Source organism: Anticarsia gemmatalis, chromosome 1, assembly GCF_050436995.1.
Source record: "Anticarsia gemmatalis isolate Benzon Research Colony breed Stoneville strain chromosome 1, ilAntGemm2 primary, whole genome shotgun sequence".
Taxonomy (NCBI): Eukaryota; Metazoa; Arthropoda; class Insecta; order Lepidoptera; family Erebidae; genus Anticarsia; species Anticarsia gemmatalis.
The window spans coordinates 8,766,515-8,786,477 of NC_134745.1; the positions used below are offsets into that span (position 1 = coordinate 8,766,515).

Consider the following 19,963-nt stretch of genomic DNA (forward strand, 5'->3'; position numbering starts at 1 on the left):
CAGTTATTCTCTGAGCATTTATTTTTTAACGTCGTAATATTAAAAATAAAAGTAGTACAGCTTTTTCATGTTAATGTAGACTTTATGTTTATAATACGTTTGAATTGAAGGCGACTTAGCCATTGCTTTACAAATTACGGTTTAAAACTAGCAGTTACTTTGTGACGTGCCTAAAATTGTAGCAAAATGCTGAATTTAAAATTAATTACTAACTGTAAAAAGCCGAGTTAACTTCTTTATACAGATTTTCCTTAGTATTTTAGGCAAGTTTCCGACCTTTTTAATATTAAAGTGCGCTTATTTTACATCGCTTAACTAATTTTCGATTTGTTCGTCTGTAAAAAAATGCTTAACATAGCTTGACCGATTGGTGACCGGCTGTGACTAAATTACGCCAATTGCTAGGGGTACAATTGTTTTTACACCTTTTTTCAATAAAAGAAACCTTTGTGTAATAAATGCCTTAAGAAATATTTACGTAAATGTTTTACCTACTATTTTACTCAAAGTTTGAGGTTGCGTTTGCAAACTTGTGTCGTTTTATTAGCACATAATCCGTTTATATTCGCCCTTATCGCTTGGCGACTCTTGATGGAGGACTCGGGCCCTCGAGTAATGACTTAATACAATGCTCTCACGGAAATTGTACGTCATTATGCCGCCTCGTGTCCAAGCCTATCATTAGGGCGTCATCGAATGCATATAATTATTCCCAATAAGTTCGTGCATTGTTTCAACATTTTCATAATCGTTTACTGCCAATGTTCAGATATGCTTATTAAATTTTATTAAAGATTATTCTGTGTCCGTGGTTATTGTTTGTTTGTTTTTTAATTATGTATTGTTTTCCAATTATGTGGTATCAAAACGATGAAAATAAATTATAATAATAGTTTTTGAAATAAATAATATGTATTTGAGTTCCAAATGAATCACTCTGATTGAAAATTTGAAATGATGACTAACTGTTTGTTCAGTTGATGTAGCCGTATGGTTTACTTCATGCAACATATAAACAATATAACAAGTAAGAGTTAAGCTAAAAGCAACATGGTAGCCATTATCCCCATTAAAGTACCTACAGTAATTTACAGAGAAATGTCTAAATAAACACAGCACTCAACCTCTACGCACTTAAATAATTCCATAAGTGTCGGGTCTCGTAAGTCGTAAAATACTTATAAAACAAACTTAAAATATTCGGTCGTGTTTAGTATCCCGGCTTAGTGTTCCACCGCTGTCGTTTTATGTCAAATACAGCTATAAGTTACCTGCAAGATGAAAATATAATTGTGAGGTAGGTTCAGTAAATACGGCTCTAGTGTTGTTGCTCCCTTGAGATAAATTTAATGAGCCTACATAAATTGTAGTCCTTAATTTTATCCTTACGTTATATGGTTTACATCTGTAGTTAATTAAGACCAGCATAAATTCGACAATAATACTGAAACATTGTCCGGACACTAAGCCACTCAGACGATGTCTTCTGGTAACACATTAACTTTATCAAATTCACAGTTAATATGAACCTAAGTTGTGTTTGAACGTCTCTAACTTAATTAAGACAGTCAGTTTACCTTATCCAAGTATTGCAGCATCAAAATGTTCCAAGTTTGGGCAAGTTATCTCTAAAGTTCCGCAATCTACCTCGTAGGTCGGACCAATCTCTCTGCAAATGGCTCTCTAAGTAGCCTAAAGCAGTGTCGGACCCCTACAACTCTCGAAACGTTGTTATGAAAATCCCTCCTGCATAATGAGAACTAACGGGTTATACCTGACGATCGACGAGACTCCGCAAACTTGACCACTCGAGCCGGGCCGGTGGCGCCCGCGCCCAGTGGCGGTGCCGACCGACCGAAACGAAAACAATGTTGTTTATTTGTAACCGAAGCATCGTTATCCCATTTTTAAATTTCGTAGTGTCAGTTGTGGCTGTGGAAATGAAACATTACACACAAATGTTACACAAACTTTAAAATGCAATCTTTGCGGGAGTGAAAGATTAATGGTAGGAACGTTTAAACGGTCGACGGTGACAGTGCCAAAAATCCTCGTCGCACCGTATGTTAGCGGAGGCAAAAACGTCTCTGAGGAGAATCCCCTTCATTAACGCCGTGGAAATTAGTGAGCGTTAGTTTGAGGCGCACTCACAAGAGGGTAGCCACATGCAAGTCATTATGCGGACGATCATTGAATTAATTACGCGGACGTTGCGAGAGCGGAAGTGTTGCGGAGTCGTGCGGCGGTACCCGCGTCGCCCGCGTCGCCCGCGTCGCGACGCCACCGCTGCGCCCTCCGACTCGACTCCCTTTACAATACACGCCGCGTTTCTCATGAATACACTTTTTACATTTGTTTTCGTTAAAATATATTTTCTCGCATTCACGGTTTTATCAAAGCGACATATTCGAATAAAACTATCTACATTTGAATGCAATTCTTTTCAAAAGAAAAATAAAAGTTTTATAGGTCGTTATATAGTCACAAACTATGGGCATAAATGTTGGTATAACAAAATATATTTTCAATTTCATTTTGAATATGGAGGTCATAAATGTCTATAGAGACTGTAAAATAAACCATACCTACCATAATTTATAGCTGCAATCTCCCTAATAGGTGAAAGAGTCCATGCTGTGCAAAAATGTGCGAGTACATGTCTTACTTGCAGGACCCGTTTTTATAATAACCAGGCTTTTATTACATTTATATCCGAAATAGGAAAACACATTCCCTGCAAATGTATTTTGTGTGCGATACTTATCAGATGAATGCGTCACTTTGCCGGCGCCACACGTGCAAAAAATATACATAAATAAAGGGATCGCTTTAAAACAAAATTGCGGATTGATAGTCGTGATTCGCAGTCGAGTTTGCATGTAACCCTAGATAAGGCTGTAACCCTGTTGGAACACGACTCGAGCGAGGGCGGCGTGCGACTGTTATGTAATAGGTCAGTTACTCGTTCGACCGCGCTGTCATTTTACGTTCTTTGGGGCGACAGTCTATCGCAACCTAAATAAGAGATATAGCCTTGTTGACAAATCAATTTGGGTATCGTTCAGTGGTTTTAGTGTCGGTCGGTCGTTATATAATAAGTCGAAGGACTTGGCGGGCTACGTGCGGTGGGCGGGCTTGGCGGGCTCAGGCGGCTTGGCGAATCGAATTAGGTCGGGTGCGCGATGGTATCTTACTTACTGCAACGCCCGCTCGTCCGTCCTCCGATAACAGAATGTCTGAATAGCAGATACAGCGCGTTCATTTGCTTATTGCTCTCTAGTTGATGATGTCTCATTTAATAGTCCAGGGAAATGTTTTTCCGAGCTCGTGCCTTATCTAGTCGTCGCGGTCCTTCGTCTTATTTAAATTAAATCAAGAACGCTTGTTAATGACGTGTTTTTACGACGCGGCCATGTTGTTTCAAAAGGAAAATAATCTTATATTTACGGCAAAAGTTTTGTCAGACAGCCCTGTCCTTTGTGAAGGCTTCAATACACTTTGTTATTTTTCAATTCACATAATAAAATATAGAACACATCTCTGGATGATTGCTGTTACGATAATGTCGTATTCGGTGCGCGGCAGCTGGAAGAAATGATGTTTTATTGGAGTGCTTCCGAAGCTCCCTGATATAAAACATTGTTCCGTCCTTGCAATAGTGGACAAGTGTTATATCACATCGGATTATGTGGCTTTACAACTCTATATTGTGTTGCAATTCTTTGCGATTGTACTGGTATTTCGAGCGGCTTTGTGTTCCGAAGAGATACCACTTTGGTAATGCTTTCAATATTCCTCGTTCCTTCATTCGTATTTACGTTCAATATTGGAGTGCATTTTTCAGTTGTGTCTTGGAATTATTTGGGGACAGTTGAAGTTGTATGTATTAATGTGTAAGACTGGAGAATACTTACACAGAGTCGAGTAAGCTGATGCTATTAATGTTCATTAATAAACTATGTTTGGTCTCTAGCTGTTGTGCAGTTTAATTTTAAATGAACAAAGTGGAATTTGTTGGTTGCATTCTAGTACAAATATTTAGTTTAATGTAGGTACGTTGTATAATACGGTAGATGTCTGAGAGTGGCTCGCATGCACTTCAGTGCCGTCCGAGCTTGGACATATATTTTAAAAGTTTAACTTGTTCAGAACGATGTCGGGTCACGTTAAGAGTACATGATTCTTGTAACATATTGACTTATCGTGTATGAGGTTACAATATGATTGAGGTTAAGTATTATGGAACTGTAAAAATGCCTTGATAAGGATTATTTTTGCAAGATAAGTATAAAATTTATAGAATATACTAAAAATTTGGCAAAGACTGCATAAAGGCTGTTGCAGTTTGTAAATTAAAAGGATATTAGTAATTAACTGAACAACAATGAAATATTATGTAACATTTTCGACTCCAAAATTTTCTGGTATCATAGTGTAAACCACCTCATAATTCCTAAATCGCCGTAACAAAACGAGCAAAATTTGCCACCCGAAAAATAAAAAACTTAGATAAAAGCGTGTCTAATTTATTGTAATTTCCGAAAGCCGGGCTTAATGTAAGAAAGCTCAGTTAGTTATGAGACCTAAAAGCAAAGGTGGGTAAATGACAAAACGGCTATAAAACTTGTGCCATCCACCGGACCGAAAGTTTTCATAACTAGGGGGAGTCATGTCTCCATGAATTAGTAGCGACCTCATTAACCCACATAAGGCTCGTAGGTGCTACTTAGATCACTATAGCATTAACAATTAAATGAACACTGGAGTGCCTCGACGGAGACACTTCCCCTCTGCACGTGAAGGGTTCAGGTACATGCATCAGCCGCAAGGAGTAGCATTGTTTTAGTTTGCAGGTTAATGTATTACTAGGGGACGGTGGGTCGGATAATGCTTATTATTATGCTACATGCTCTATAGACTTTGTTGTTTATGGCAGGATGAATTTTTAATTTATGGTTTCTTTAATCTGTGTTAGGTACCTACATAGCATAGGAGTACATATGCTAGCTAAAATCATTTTAATTTGAAAAGATAATGCACTTTTATAGAACATAGTCTGAAATAATAAAATAATGTATCAATACCTTACAATTTTGCAATGCTCTGCAACTAAAATAATGTATCTGACCTACTTTAAGTGAAATCCCTGAAACGACGTTTGCAAAAAGAACATTTTTTGTTGATGTTTAATCGGAGCCTTCTTACTAAAAAGCATAGTGGTTTATAAATACTGCGTACATGTGTTCTATAAGATTGACTAGCACAAGCTGGCTCGTTATAGAATGCTGACTCGACAATAAGCTGTAGGCCTCGCAAGTAGACCAGTGGTTGTGGTAATAAAATAGCGGAGGGGAATTCCAGTGTTTGGGCGGCGGCGGCGCGGCTGCCAGCGCGAGTGTCGGCCTTTATCTAATGTGTCGCGGCCGGCTCTTTCCGCGCAGACAGTAAAGTGCACATGTTACGAGTACTTACGGCCGACGGAAACCACTCCACACTACGAAAATCCCTCAAGAAATAACACAAATCTGTTTTCTATTTATGAATCAATATTTTTGTACAAGTTTTAAAGCCGAATCAAATAAATTGTATTTTTTTTAACAGTACGTAGTTTTTTTGTTTGTTTATAAAAAAAAATACTCAAATGAAATCATATGTCCTCAAATAATGAAACTTAAAACATAATATATCTACGGCAATAACTACACTACTAAGTTATTCTTCAATAATTCCTGTACCACTTTTCAGATCGCTGACAATTTAAAGGCACTAATCGCGCTTCTCATGTCCGTCGTAAATTGTGGACGATTTTCATAAATTTCCAGTGAACACGGCAGTGAAGGCATCATAGCGTACCCATTTAAAACCGGTCGCTAATTGAGCCGTTATAAATATCGACTTTTGCATTCAGATGCTGTTCCTTTAATAAATTCGAGCAAGATTCTCGACAAATAAAAAAGTACGATGTTAATGCCTCAAAGGTATATAATTTCAAAGGTATCGATTGCTACACTTAAAATGAATAATGATATTAATATAAATAACGTGGCTATAAAACCGTGTGTGGGAGGAGGTATTCACGTTTCACATACGAAGTGTACCTTTTCTATAGCTATTGTAGCATAATTACAAGTATCACTTGACAACCTTATATATTTTAGTTTTGAATAATTTATCATTTTAGTCGTATCTATGCAGGATTTCTAGGTTTCATCCTTGGGGGAATGCTCCAGTACTACTTGGGTGGAATCTAAAACATCTATGTCTTCGTAGAAAGGATCACATATGAGAAGGTACTACATACATAAATAAATGTGTCACAGGCACATAATGTAACAGAATAATCCCGATCTATATACATTTATTCACATAGATAGTTGGGACTTAAACACAATCTGATACTAAACATTCAGTATCAAATTAAAAAGAATAGGCAATCAGAGAAAAACGGTTGAAATTGTATCCAATCACAGACGAAATTTCGTGAACGTTCAAATAATAGTGCGGAACAAATTCCTTTCACCATTTCGTAGCGTGTCGCGGTTCAATCCTGGGCTAATTACCGTTGGGTTGGGGTTTCGTATATCGTCTAGTATAACATGACCTCGTCTAACGTTATCTTTTCAATTATTCCAGGTACTTGTTTGGAGCGCAATCTTCGCATTCATGGGTCAGGTGTAAATGGTCGAGGTATAGTTGTAAAATAAGAACAGTGCGTGTATTGATACCGCGGAGACCGTGATATTATTGGGACCGAATTAAAACGGAAAATGACTACGATTGTTTGCTTTTACTATTTTGAATTTCTAATTGTTTTTGTAGCGTTGATTATGAGTGGGGTGAAAGGGCAAAATGAAATTACTTTCGAGGTAGGAATTTTTAAACTAATAATGAAATCAGTGAAATAAAGGATAGGAATATAAGGATCCTCAGTGTACATAGTTTCATGCATTGTTTGTTGTTTGTTATACTATCAACTTTAGTGTGCGTGAAACGGCTTGCTATGCTAGTTTTTAAGTGTTTCCGTTTTGTGTAGGGTATGTAAATGTTGCCCTAATTGTAGAGGTCGTTATTGTAATACCTTACTATGCCAGTTTTGGTTTCAAATTGAAAATGGGCCTCTTTTGAGAATCAGTCCATGTTCTGGTCACGTGCAAATTGCCGTTATTATCTCAAAGGCTCATAATCTTACCCCTGCACTCAAAGTACGACCGTAGCAGATTGTGAGCTTTGCTACGTTATTTAGTATTCTTGGAAGAAATATGCTCGCAGTAAATTTGAAACGGAATCAATATTGAAAAACAATTTTAGAAGCATACAGCAAGAAAAATCGTCGACCACCTCGAACCGTCAATAAATAAAAACAGTTTTTAATAAAAGTGCTGCGTCCAACGAGCGCGTAGCAACGCGACGCGATTCGGGCACCATATTGCATCCGTACAGTATAAATTCGCTAATATGCCTGAACCGGTACGATAAAGCCTAAAATCGCAGAAGTTATTTTACTGCTGGAATAATTCTTCGGATTTTTGACAGCGCAATCGAAGTTTGCCGCTAGGCCCTGCCGCCGGGTTTAATTAAGAGCTGGTACAAACTCCAATTGCTACGTATCGAGCTCGCGCCGTACCGGAGGAATTGTCGGTTACTTTATGCTATTACACGCAAACTTCATTGATACTTTAATTGTTCCAGCCAAATTTATAACCCTCTACTTTAGAATGCAAGTTATCTGGATAAAGTTGGATGCATCTAAAGTGCTTGGTGTCGGTGCAGTGCCCATTAATCCGGAACGGATCTGCAAAGTATCTTATGTTAGACACATATGTGAAAAAACATCACGTAAATCGACGTCGTCTTACCTACTTATTTTGAGAAACATTAGTATACATTCTAGATTTAGTAATTAAAAGATCAGTTACTGACTAAAACTGTCTGCATTGCTTGAAGTCCTATAAAAACACGTCTATGTTTCGAAATGTGAATATCCCTTTTGGCACTTATCTTATTACAAACCGTCACATTAATCCTATATGACACTAATAGGTATTCACAAATAGTGTTAAAGCATGCCTTTTGATAGCACGTTGAGGTAACAAAAGCCATATAAATATGATTTGTTGACAGTAGTTAATTCCAACTAGAACGTGTGTTAATAATGGAATTTACCGCCATCAACTAAAGGTGAACTATCGTGAAAACACCCACACGAGAATGTTTATTATAAATAATAAATAACTTCGAAGCCTTGAGAATAGCGATAAAGGTACCTTTGTAATTTATAATGTTCTGAATAGCTTAATAATAGGTGTAAATATATTTTTGGAATATTATTTGAATCAGAGATATAAAAAAGTGGTGCAGTCAAATCATACGGTCATAAAATGTTAATCACTTAAGGACGCACGAACATGTCATACATGCTTTTTTATATTATAGCCGTTTCAATTCCAGAGACCAAAAATTGCTTAATAAGAAGTCTTTGCACAATAATTTTGTCGAATTCGCAATCGCGTACAATCAGCTCGAAAAGAAACTAAATTTTTTCATCGGTTGTCCGAGGCTCGTGTCCGGGCCGATTCTAACGAGCTCATTGGAAATTCAAATGGAGCTGGACCGCCGCACCCTGTAATCAATAATATTACATGTACGTGCTTCCTGAAGTCTCCGCTCCAAGACCGCCGGGCGGACATGGGAACACCATAGTAACGACCGCATTTTAACCCAATGTACACAATTTGTCTCCAACTAAAATCAATAGACATATGATATAGCCGCTTTATTACGTTGTCCCTGCGTTCACGACCCATCAATTAGTGTAATTAGAATCTATTGAAATAAACTTTCTATTCTCAGGCTAGTGAAACATAATATTATTAATAATAATGCAGTCGAACGACTCAGTTATAACCTCTTTAAGAGTCTTGTTTATTCATAGAACAACTCACACGACTGCGCATAAAAGCTGACTTCGGTTATCTGCAGAGTGTAAATGAAGTGACAATCTTTGCAGCCTTCGCAGTTTTATCCGATGCAGTCACTTACTTGATCGCATTTAAATGAAAACATCTCGATAAACGTTGGATGCTCTACAAAAAATGAATGTAATTACAATTTTGATATAAGACAGCATACATTATGCAAATTGCCGGCGAACGTTAACGAGTCATCATAGTATGGGTCGGTAATGAGACCACATCACATCGGATATCCATACAAATTATTAAAGTCCAGCAGCCAACTTGATTTCCAAGTCAGATCCCGAAAGCAATTACAAAGTATTATTCATTCGTGGCGAGCGTACCCGACGATACCATTCGTGTACTGGATGCGAAGAAAATTGCACTAACTAATGATCATATCGTTTCTTGAATACAAATTCAGGTCTTTCAGCACACGGCGGGCAGCGGCTGGCCTATTACAGCCGTGTTAGAGTCGGTAAATTGAAACGGCGTTATGATTTATAGTGAGACTTCACGAGCCGGTATTACGGCCAGCTTCCACGCGGACGTGACGTGAACATAAACATCTGTACAAAAATTAACATTTCTCTTCACCTATTCCGACTTATTGATTGTTTGTGACAACATTACTCGTGATTCTTGTGTCTGATTCTTGGAAGCGCCGCTTGAAAACATTTTTGTCAGCGCGGAGTACTTTTTAAATATTCACACGGGCGTTTTACGCGGCGTGTGGCACACATTAATCTCACATAACAACATTTTAATGGGACAGTGTAAATTTCTTCAGTCTCAAATTAAATATCAAGCCAGGAATAGGATGTTCGCATGGAAATGTGCTCGTTTAGCAAAAAAGGTTGGCTGGAATATGAAGAGGCTTCTAACTGGGAGCTCTTAGTTTAAAAGTCATATTTAGCTAATTACGCTGCGGGCTGCGGTCGTCCGGGTGGCGGTTTGGCGTACTGTGGCCGAGGATTTTGTTCCAAACTGTATCTGAATATATTAAACACGTAGTGCATATTAAAAAGAAAACTTAAGACCTGTGTAAGATATCTTGTAGATTACAATTTGCCATTCAATGGATTGATAAACGGCAGTACTGAATTGAAAATGGGAATCCTTTATTTTTTCAATTACGTGTAATGGGTCATCTATATGCGCAATTAATGGAAGTCTGATACTGCAGTTGTGGGAAACTAGTTGTGTTTCATTTGTGATAGAAGTGAGATAACTGGCGTCATAATTTATTGAAGGTAGATACTACTTCAGCACGTCCTTAGAGTAGAGTGTCGTGTCATATTAAAACAACTCGGATACTAAGTTTTACTAAATGATGTTTTTTACTGGAAAGCGATAATCGTTTTAAGTCACACCCATTCGGTGCTAAGGTAGTTTTAAAGTATCAAAAGGTAAAAATAGTGTTTTCTAGTCAAACAGTAATTGCTTCGAATTATTTAAGTACGTCAAAATAATAAAAATGTAAATATTTGCAAGTCAAATTAATTCCACTTTATTATTTCTAAAAGTATTCAAGAATACCGCTTAAAACACTCAACATCAATAAGAAACGACCAAATACGTGTGATGTTCAATTCTATTTATAAATCCATTTATTTCAAAACAATATTTGCAAACGTATATTGAGATAGTTAAATTAAAATTCATAAAAATATCAGAATGAATCATGTTTATAAATAATTATTTTTGTCCTTACTAGCACGACGAAGGTTATAGTTCAATCACACAAAATGGCTGAACAATTTTCTACGAAATTTGTCACACGAGTTGGCTTACAAACCCTGGATTAACGTGATGAGTACTATTATCAAAGCTGCGGTAAAAATTAAGTACGCATTAATAATGTACCTATTTCTAACTAAGTCTTTGTATTTTTCTATAGTAAAGTAGAATTCTACCCTAATAGAGCTTTAACCTAGGTTGATACATAGGACTCTTTCATTCCGGAAAATCGACATCTATGAAGTAGCGGGTCAATGCTGGTATGAAATATAATACTAGCTCATTGTTAGGCAAAAGGTCTTTGCGAACTCTTCCATCAGTCTTCACCTTCAGCCATTTCCTTGCAATCCTCTAGATAGGAGTCGAAGTTGTTGCTCTAAAATCTTTATCAAATTACTAGCTGACCCGTGCAACTTCGCTTGCGTCATATAGGAGGGAATAGATCAAAATTTTCCCCGTTTTTGTAACATTTTTTACTAGTACTCTGCTCCTATTGGTTGTAGCGTGATGTTATATAGCCTTCAACCTTCCTCGATAAATGGGCTATCTAACACTGAAAGAATTTTCAAATTGGATTAGTAGTTCCTGAAATTAGCACGTTCAAACAAACAAACTCTTCAGCTTTATAATATTAGTATAGATTTTCAACGTTATACAATTTTCTAGAAACAATCCGTGTCGATGTCAATGTAATCCCATACAGCACTTGACGTAGATAATAAAGTTTGAATCAAGCTATCGAAGTTTGCCCGCTAGATTATTATTTATGTAACAGTTCACCACGAGCGACCCCTCGGGCCTGAAGCTTCTAGGAAAGATCAATTTTTCCACTAGCGCTATCAAACCACCGTAGTCTGCAGGGATAAGTTTTGACTGAGCCACTCATAGTTGCACGCTGAGCGGCAGATGACTTTTGATATATTAGATCCATACTGGCAAGTTAGCATCATGTGGTCCCCTTTATAAAAATAATACTTTGTTTGATTATGAGATTGATTTATGTTATAATCACAATTACCCATGGTTGTAGTATATTAAAAGTAAAAGCAAAGTAAGTAATTAGGATATTCAGAATTCGATTTTACGATTAACATAAAATGTTTTTTTTGTTATATTATTGAACCATAATACATACCTATGACATAGTCTTACTTTTGTTTTTTCAAAACGCCAAAACACGCGATGAACTGTATACTGATGTCACATGAATTGAAATTAAACACAACTCAATCTTTTGGGAACAAAATTCGAACCCAATTTTGTTTTAAATAAAAATACGAAAAATAAAAGTAAACTCAACTAAAGGTTTTTCCAGAAAACTGTTTTGGCTAGCAAAAGAAGTTTCGCAACTGATATTTGGTATAGATAGTTAGTTTTGACCTAAATACACACCGAAAATCTAGTTAGTTTTGCTTGGCTATTAAAATTTAGTAAGTTGGACTGTTATTAAAACTAACAAGTATTGATTTGGCGTTACTGGCTTCAACTGTATTGTCTGTGTATAAAAAATACACCTTCTTTTATGTTTTAGTTTTTATTTTTTTACTGGATATGGTGCTTATAAAGGCTTTAAATTTGAAGAACACATTATGCAACAATTAAATTAGTGATAGCAAAAATAAAAAAATATTAATTTCCTCTCACAAAAATTGCTATTGTAAAATATAAAAGGAATATTTTGTATGGTGTATAACTGTAAATAGGTACTCTATACACGGTTACTGCTACTCTCTTTACTGCTCTGAACGTGTTCTCGTACATACAATGTTAGTTAGAAGCAGTTATTAAACTTCAACAAAACTACTTTAATATCCGCTAGATTTGTAAACAGCTGGCTGTCTCAATTGACCTCTACTCGATATTTTTTGCAGTTGTAACAACGCCGGGGAGCAAAGTTACGTAACTAGCGCTCTAGTGTGCAGTTTACTCTAAAAGTTTCCAGCAAATTTATAACGAGTTGAGTATAATATGCTGAATTAGCCTGCCACCTTTACTATTCTTAAGCCTTTGCAAATTCCTCTACGAATAAAACGTGCCCAACGCAGATAGGAACGGAATTTAACATATATTTCTTGTTATCGGGACAATAAGATTGTGACAATGGGTACGAAACAGGTGTTACAATTTTGTTACGTTAAGCCTATCTACTTAAAGTTTGCGATGTTTCTGTTGTACGCCAGTACTAAGAACGATTATTTCAATATAAATGAATTTGTTCTGTAAACACCACAACTAACTCAGAAGTTAAGTAAAACAGTCAATTGACTGCGAGGAACGTCTTCGAAACACTGATGGAGATTGTTATCTAAATATTGACAAGACAAAACGAATCCCTAGCTACAAACAAGACTTAATAAATTGATTGAAGATAACATGGCCCTTGTCGTATTAAAAGGATTAATACCATTTGAATATGGGACTGATTGTCGTTACACGACTGACGAAATAGCTTTCAGTGACGATAACTAAGTATTTATAAATGGCGTATTGCTCACAAGATTTTTGTACAATTTTCGAGACAAAATAATATAATTTATTTCTATCCTGAGACGCGTACCTTTCAATAGAGTTTGTTATACCCACATTGATTATAAATTCTGACATTTTAGTCCATCAAAATATGTGCGTAGATAACGTTTTGTCGAATATTTAAACAGAAACTGGATGTGTAGTCGTGTGATAGTATGCAAATACAAAGTAGTATTAGCAAAGCTGATTTGCATAGAGCGTCATTAGAAGACCGTCGCGCCGGCTTACAGCGGCTATAGGTTCTAGCGTACTTATAGCTCGGGTACTTATAATGATTGCGGTCTGGCCGAAGCCGTCAAATTGGCTCAGTACACACTTGCCCGTGTCACGAACATTAATACAACATGTGAATAACTAAGGTATCGAACCGGGGGAGGTGACCCGGTTACTTACCAGCGGTACCTTATTGCGGTGCTCTTACAAGTGTCTAGGGAAACTGCGAGCTGTTATTACACGAAAATTTATGAGGTGAATTGCCTCTGCTAAGTTCCAAGTTTGCCGTAAACAACAATATAGAACTTATCCAATGTTTGGTGAGCGCCGGCCTAATGTGACGGCTAAAATGGAAAGAAATCCTCTCTGAAAAATTTGTGTAAAGCTGTGTTATGAGACTTTATTAGTTACTTTGTACAATGTTTGTCGAGCGCCATGTTCGAATTACCTAAATGACATTTTGAAAGTTTCTGTTGCGTATAATTTGTCTTTGTATTATATTATACTTTAAGTTCGTAAGAAACCTATCTAGGGACTTAAATGAAACTTTATTTAATGTTTCGAATACCCGAGTATATTTAACTCTATTCTATAAAACCATTTCGTCTCTAATTTGAACAGGCGTTTATAAATAGAAATGTTTTTATATTTTTCCGTTAAATACTTAATTACTTAGTGAATCCTTTACATGGATGTCTACGTAAAAGGCAAAAGCCCTCTAATGTAACACAGCACGCAATAATATAATTAGTCATTTCAGCTTTTAAAGGACGCCCCTACCCATGTGTCATTTTATCAATTACCATGTTGTTCGGTATATTAAATTGTAGTAATATTTATTTCTGTTCATGTTTATCGGACATTATGAAATTACCTTCTGAATATAAATTGAGGTAATAAAATAGCTAAGATGTTTATTTGACCACGACAAGGTATATCACGAGAAACTTGTCGAAGTATGCCTATTAAACGAAATAATTAAGCTGGCGATACAAGATTGTGGCCGTACTTGTCTATAGAATATTATAAGAAACTAGCTTCAAAGTGAATTCTATTTCCGTTGGAGAAATAATTCGAGATATTTACGAGTATCTACGCCGGCTCGTAGCTGGCTATTGGAAGTGTAGATTTAAGACTGAATAATAGAGATTTCACGATGTTTGGATCGACAGCGGCGCCTGGAGCCTGCTCCGAGCCATTTCACACGTGCCGTTCATTAAGTGAATATGATCGATAGTGGAGCGGAACCGGAGGTTGGCCGTAGCGCGCCGCTAGATCATTACTGATATGCGAATGGCGCCTGCGGTTCGAAAACGCCCTTCTGCTCGTTATTAATTGCCCCACGAACAAAAGCAAATGACTCGGTAGAGGTGATCCTGCGAGGGTGGGTCGACGTTATCCATTCAGCCGGTGTAGACGTCCGCGAAGAGAAATGTTCATTCACGATAGGAGAATTTATGACTTTGATTTACGCGAGACTTTTCACGTGGCGCCCTCGACGCCGTAGTTCGTCCATAAATAGAGAAGGGTCCCAGGCTGACGTTTGGGGCGGCACGTTATTATTGCATGTTACTGGCGCGCGTCACTGTCAACTATTCACCGTGAAACGTTCGCACTGAATTGATACACGAATCGGAAGCGCCTATTTGCATATTGACTGGATTATTTTTCACCTTTTTATATCATTATCATGTATATTGGTCGGTTTCGAAAACGGGAAACTGGGCCAATCTGGATTTAAATAAGATGAAATTAATTCTGGGATTATATTCTGTGGGATACTTAAGCCAAGAATATTCAGTCAAATTATTATGCATCGATTCTCTTGTAGTTTAACGCATTTTATTTGTGTATTATTTTTAAATCAATACAATATACAAGGAATAGACAAAAACCTATTTTACAAGTCACAAAACCAGAAAACAGAATTAATTCATTACTTCAGTACCTGCTACCATACGTAAATATAGTACATGAAACCTGATTGGATTGTCAATGCTTAATGTTAATATTAAAATGATACTTGAAAAATAGGTTGTCGTTGTTGTCGTCACATTGTTCGGCCGGCACTAGTCGGCAGCAGTGCAGCGCCATGGCGGCAGTTAGGTAGTTTTATCTCACACAATTTCAATTTTTCATCTGCAGCTGTCAGCTCGGCGGCGGCAGATAAGTAACGTTCGCGTTCGCGTCGCGTCCCCGCATAAAAGTTTGTTCCCCGCCAGTTTGTTCGCTCCACTTCCTTTTATAAACTTTTTGTATGAGCCGCCACCGGCGCGATATCAATAATTCTTACAATTTGTGCTCGTATTCAATCGATAGAGCCGACTCAAACCTTATTGACTACGAAAATAACGATAAACATCTAAAGTTCGCATTGGCGCTGGTATGAAAATGTTATCTAGCCTATTAATCGGCCGCGATAGGATTTGTTAGGCTGACGTTGACGTTTGTGATTTAGCTCGATATTACTTTCAAAAATAATAATGTCAAACGTGAGTCATTACTATTAATGAGGCTCGCCCTTCATACCCTTTATGTTATAATTGAAGGTCAATTTTGAATGTACGTAATAGAGGAAAAATCTTTACCCATTTCTCAATTAACGACGCGTCAAGGCCCCGAGCAAACATTTTCCATCAAGCTCTGTTGAAATAGAGGTCGAAATTGTAGACTCTCCTCAGAAATACAGTCGGTCTAGTGGAAGATAGGTTTGTATTGAGAGTATTTGTATTACAAAGTCAATCAACATCCCGCACCATTCAAGAAGTTGGACTATTGATAACTACAGTTGAAGCCTGTCGGATCTCGGCCCGTTTGTTTAGTGTTATTTTATGGACAGTTAATTAAAGCTGTACGTTCTTAGTTTGACTTGGTGGAACTTTTACACCGATAACAACATTAATGAAAACTCGTCTGGATTTGGGCGAAGAGTGGCGGTGACAGAGGCGGGCGAGACGCAAGGGCGGGCGGGGTTCACCGGTCGGGTGGTTGTGCCAGTCCGCGCCGCGCCGCACTGGCGACGTTACGTCGTCGCGACGCTCACTCTCGCCCGACACTCGCGATCGCAAACCCCAATATTGTCAGACTCTTTACATCGCGAACTATACAAGTACTATGATGGGGACTTGCACCCTCCCGGGAACACCGAGGCCTACGAATGTGTTCAGTGTATCGCAAGGATGTGTTTTCGTTTCATGTAATATGTGCTGAAGAAGACAACAGTTCCGTTTATATGGGTGCACTGGTTCGTCGCCCTACGCGGTCTGTCACCCACTTTTGATGATTAGAATGAACTAGTTTGTGACGCACGGCTCAGACGACGGCGATACTATGATGCTATTTTTGTTAAATGAAGACTTATTAACATGTCCTTCGTGATATTTGACAATACGTAAGATATATTATATCATAAGATTGCTTAACTTCGGTAATTGAATTACTTTTGTGAAGTAATCCTCACAGTACCCAACATTAGAATAGGCTCGTTTCAGTTGTCAAATTTGGCAAAATTGCAAAACAAATAACCGTAAAATTTTGTTACGATCAGTTCCCAATTTTATGTTTTCGGTAAAATTTAATTCGTGGTGCCGTAACGTAAACATAAATTAGTGTTAATTACTGTTTGCTCCTTTTGTTCATTAATCTTTTATATGGTAGAGTTTTCCTTAAAGTTGGAATTGTAGAAAAAGTATTTAACAACGAAAATATCGTAGATAAAGTCGAGCACGCAACTTTTGTTTTGTTTTATTTATAAAGGTAGTCGGAGAAGTATTTATCCAAATAATTAAACTTCTCATGATGTATAGAGTTACTTAATGAAAGGTTAAAGGTTGCTTGTGAAACAGTTAAGTTAAATAGAAGGGGGAAAAAGTTTATATTTCTTTTAACCCGCATCTACTGCACGAAGTTTACGATGACGCTACTGGCCTTTATACATTTTACACCTGTAAGAAATCTTTGAATATGAGAAACATTTTGCAGTTATTACTTCGACTTCTGCCAACGTATGTGTTTATAACAATTGAGCGTTATATTTATGTTACATAGATATTGAGTCTAGTCTGTATCGTCTCGTAGAGGAAAACCTGTAAATGCCTAAAGGAAACATGTTATAATATTTGTGTTCAAAATCAGTAATATTATTACCTTGATACAACATTTTGGCATAATTTGTTTCATGTTACGAAAAAAATACCTACAAGTATTTAAGAAAAGAATTCCTAAGTATACATTGTTGCTACGTTTTCGTAGCAGGCTTAGGGTAGTTGCTACGGCTTAACTAGTTTTTGTAGCATTCAGGCTTGTTGCCCTTATATGAATATAACATTACACCCGTGATTCCCTTATGGGTCAGGTAGACGGGATTACACATAAATATACGTGCAACCTATGTCATAAGACTGAACACAAAAATTACAGTGAATTTATGATTTAAACATTTTGTTTCCGAAAAAATCAAATAAGAACGTCCCAAATTAATACAAATTTTAATTGTGCCTTATATTAAGATTAAAAAGTGTTAAAAATTGTTCAACAGTGGTCTAATAATCTAAAACATCGAAAAAAGTTTTTTAAAGCCTTGTAACTAAAAATTATAATTATTTTTTGAACAATAAAAAAATTATCCGATTTTTTTTGCTTGAAGTCTTGGTTAAATAGCGTGATACAATATTATAAAGTGAAAAGTAAAATTTAGGCAGAAGAACTTTCTAACCACTCAGTTACTTCACGATACAGTCCGCCAAAAAAGATAATGTAAAACTTTTAGGAAGTTCATTAAGTACAAAACAAGTGCTTTCAAAGGCAATTTTGTACTATCTCAAACGACGTTTTTAACTTTAATGCCTTATTCTTGTACAATCGTATAGTCCAACAACTTTATAGAGTACCTTGTATGCAAGGTTCACAGCTGATAGAAGTATACAACAATCAGAATTAAGAATATCAATGACCCGTAGACTTATGCAACCAACAGTGGCTTGTCTAATTTTACTTTATTTTCGAACTACACACATTTTTTTATTATTATCTTTTTTTTTAAATACAACTGCTACTCTAAGTATTGCTCTTGTATTGCGGGGACTTATCAAAACATTCAAACAACGGACACAAAGTGCAACCAGACCCGAAATAATTATTAGTGTATCTCCCGACTAAATGGTAGCTGCGTGGTGACATAAACCACTGCGCCACGGAGCAAGTCAAGTCACTCTTTACTTAGCTGTCGCGTTATATAGTACTCATTCTAGTGGAAAGATTCATTCATTCAGTTTAAGACGTTATCGCAAAGCCCGTCAGATAGAATGGAACTGCGCTCAAGTGCATTTTATCGTTCTAGTAATAAAGCTTGAGTCACTTCTTGGTAGTCACGAATGCTTTATACCCGTGATTACTAGTAGATGAACTTAATGACTGTAGTTTATATTGAGAAAGCGAAGTTGTACATTTTATAGGAGACAGAATCATTATTATTGTTTAACAAAAGATCAGTCTAAAGTTTAAGTAAATGCGAGTGAAATACTAAGACTTTTGTTCGGAATGACAAAAGGGTATATGTATATATTTTCAAGTAGGTAGCTTCTCGAGTTTTCATTTAATGTCATCTATAAATATTTTAATTTTTATATGTCAACTGGTGTTTATGTTGTATGCAGACAGTAAAGTTGTCGTATTATGCTAGTGTTGGCTAGTTGGCTGTAGAGAGATCAGTTAATTTTATATTTATGCCACAACCTAAGTAGAGATTCTGTTGATAAATAGTTATATGAAAGTGCCAATTTCCTAAGCCATTTTTATAATTCTGTTCCTGTATTTTAGGCCACTTTAATACTATAAAAATCTGTTGTTTAGCAACTGAAGATTAACAAAACATAATTGTCCCAAAATTGCACAATAATTATCCAAACAGTCCGCTAAATGACATAATAACATACTAACCATGTCATGTCACAATGAGGCGCATTACCGAGTTTTTTAGAATGATTTGCAATCTCGCAACCTTCCTTTATTGAGGCTCACACAAAAGATTGGCGGGTCACAGGTTGAATATGGTTGTACCGACATGTGTGTAACCATGGTCACGGTTGCTTAACGACGATTTACTTAGCTATTTGCGTTTTCAAAAACCTATCGTTAGTTGGTGTGTTTACTTTAGATTAGTTTTGAGCCAACAATAGTCATTTATAGTTAATTGCGTTAACAAGAATCACTTTAAATCTAAGGAGTGTGCTGTCATGACGTTTTATAAAAATATAACTTAAGTACGAATACAGATTCGCAGGATACAAGTACAGTGTGGAATCAAAATCCTTGCTTCCATACGCTCTAGTATTGTGTATTGCTGTATTGTGACCACTTTAACCACTCACTTCAAAACTAAGATACTTTATCTATTAAATTGTTAAACCGATCAATGAATAATTGACAAATAGACATTATATGAGGAATTCAAAAAGTTGTATAGTCCCAACAAGTCCACCAACAACGGTTTTAAAGAAGTTTTTAACTTCTCATTGGTTTTATCGAGA

The 19,963-nt window shown here is 36.7% G+C and overlaps 1 protein-coding gene across 9 annotated transcripts in view; it reads left to right on the forward strand.

Moving 5' to 3' along the window:
- The window catches only part of LOC142974799 (agrin-like), a 156,035-nt gene that overhangs the window by 85,013 nt on the left and 51,059 nt on the right, over positions 1 to 19,963 (forward strand). For 5 of the 9 annotated variants that reach the window (XR_012959584.1, XM_076117326.1, XM_076117376.1 and 2 more), the window contains exon 1: positions 16,457 to 16,827. The exons of the other annotated variants lie outside the window; for them this stretch is intronic. The gene's annotated coding sequence lies outside the window, so the exon portion shown is untranslated. Of the gene's footprint in view, positions 1 to 16,456; positions 16,828 to 19,963 lie in introns of those variants that run through there. 9 annotated transcript variants of the gene reach the window in all.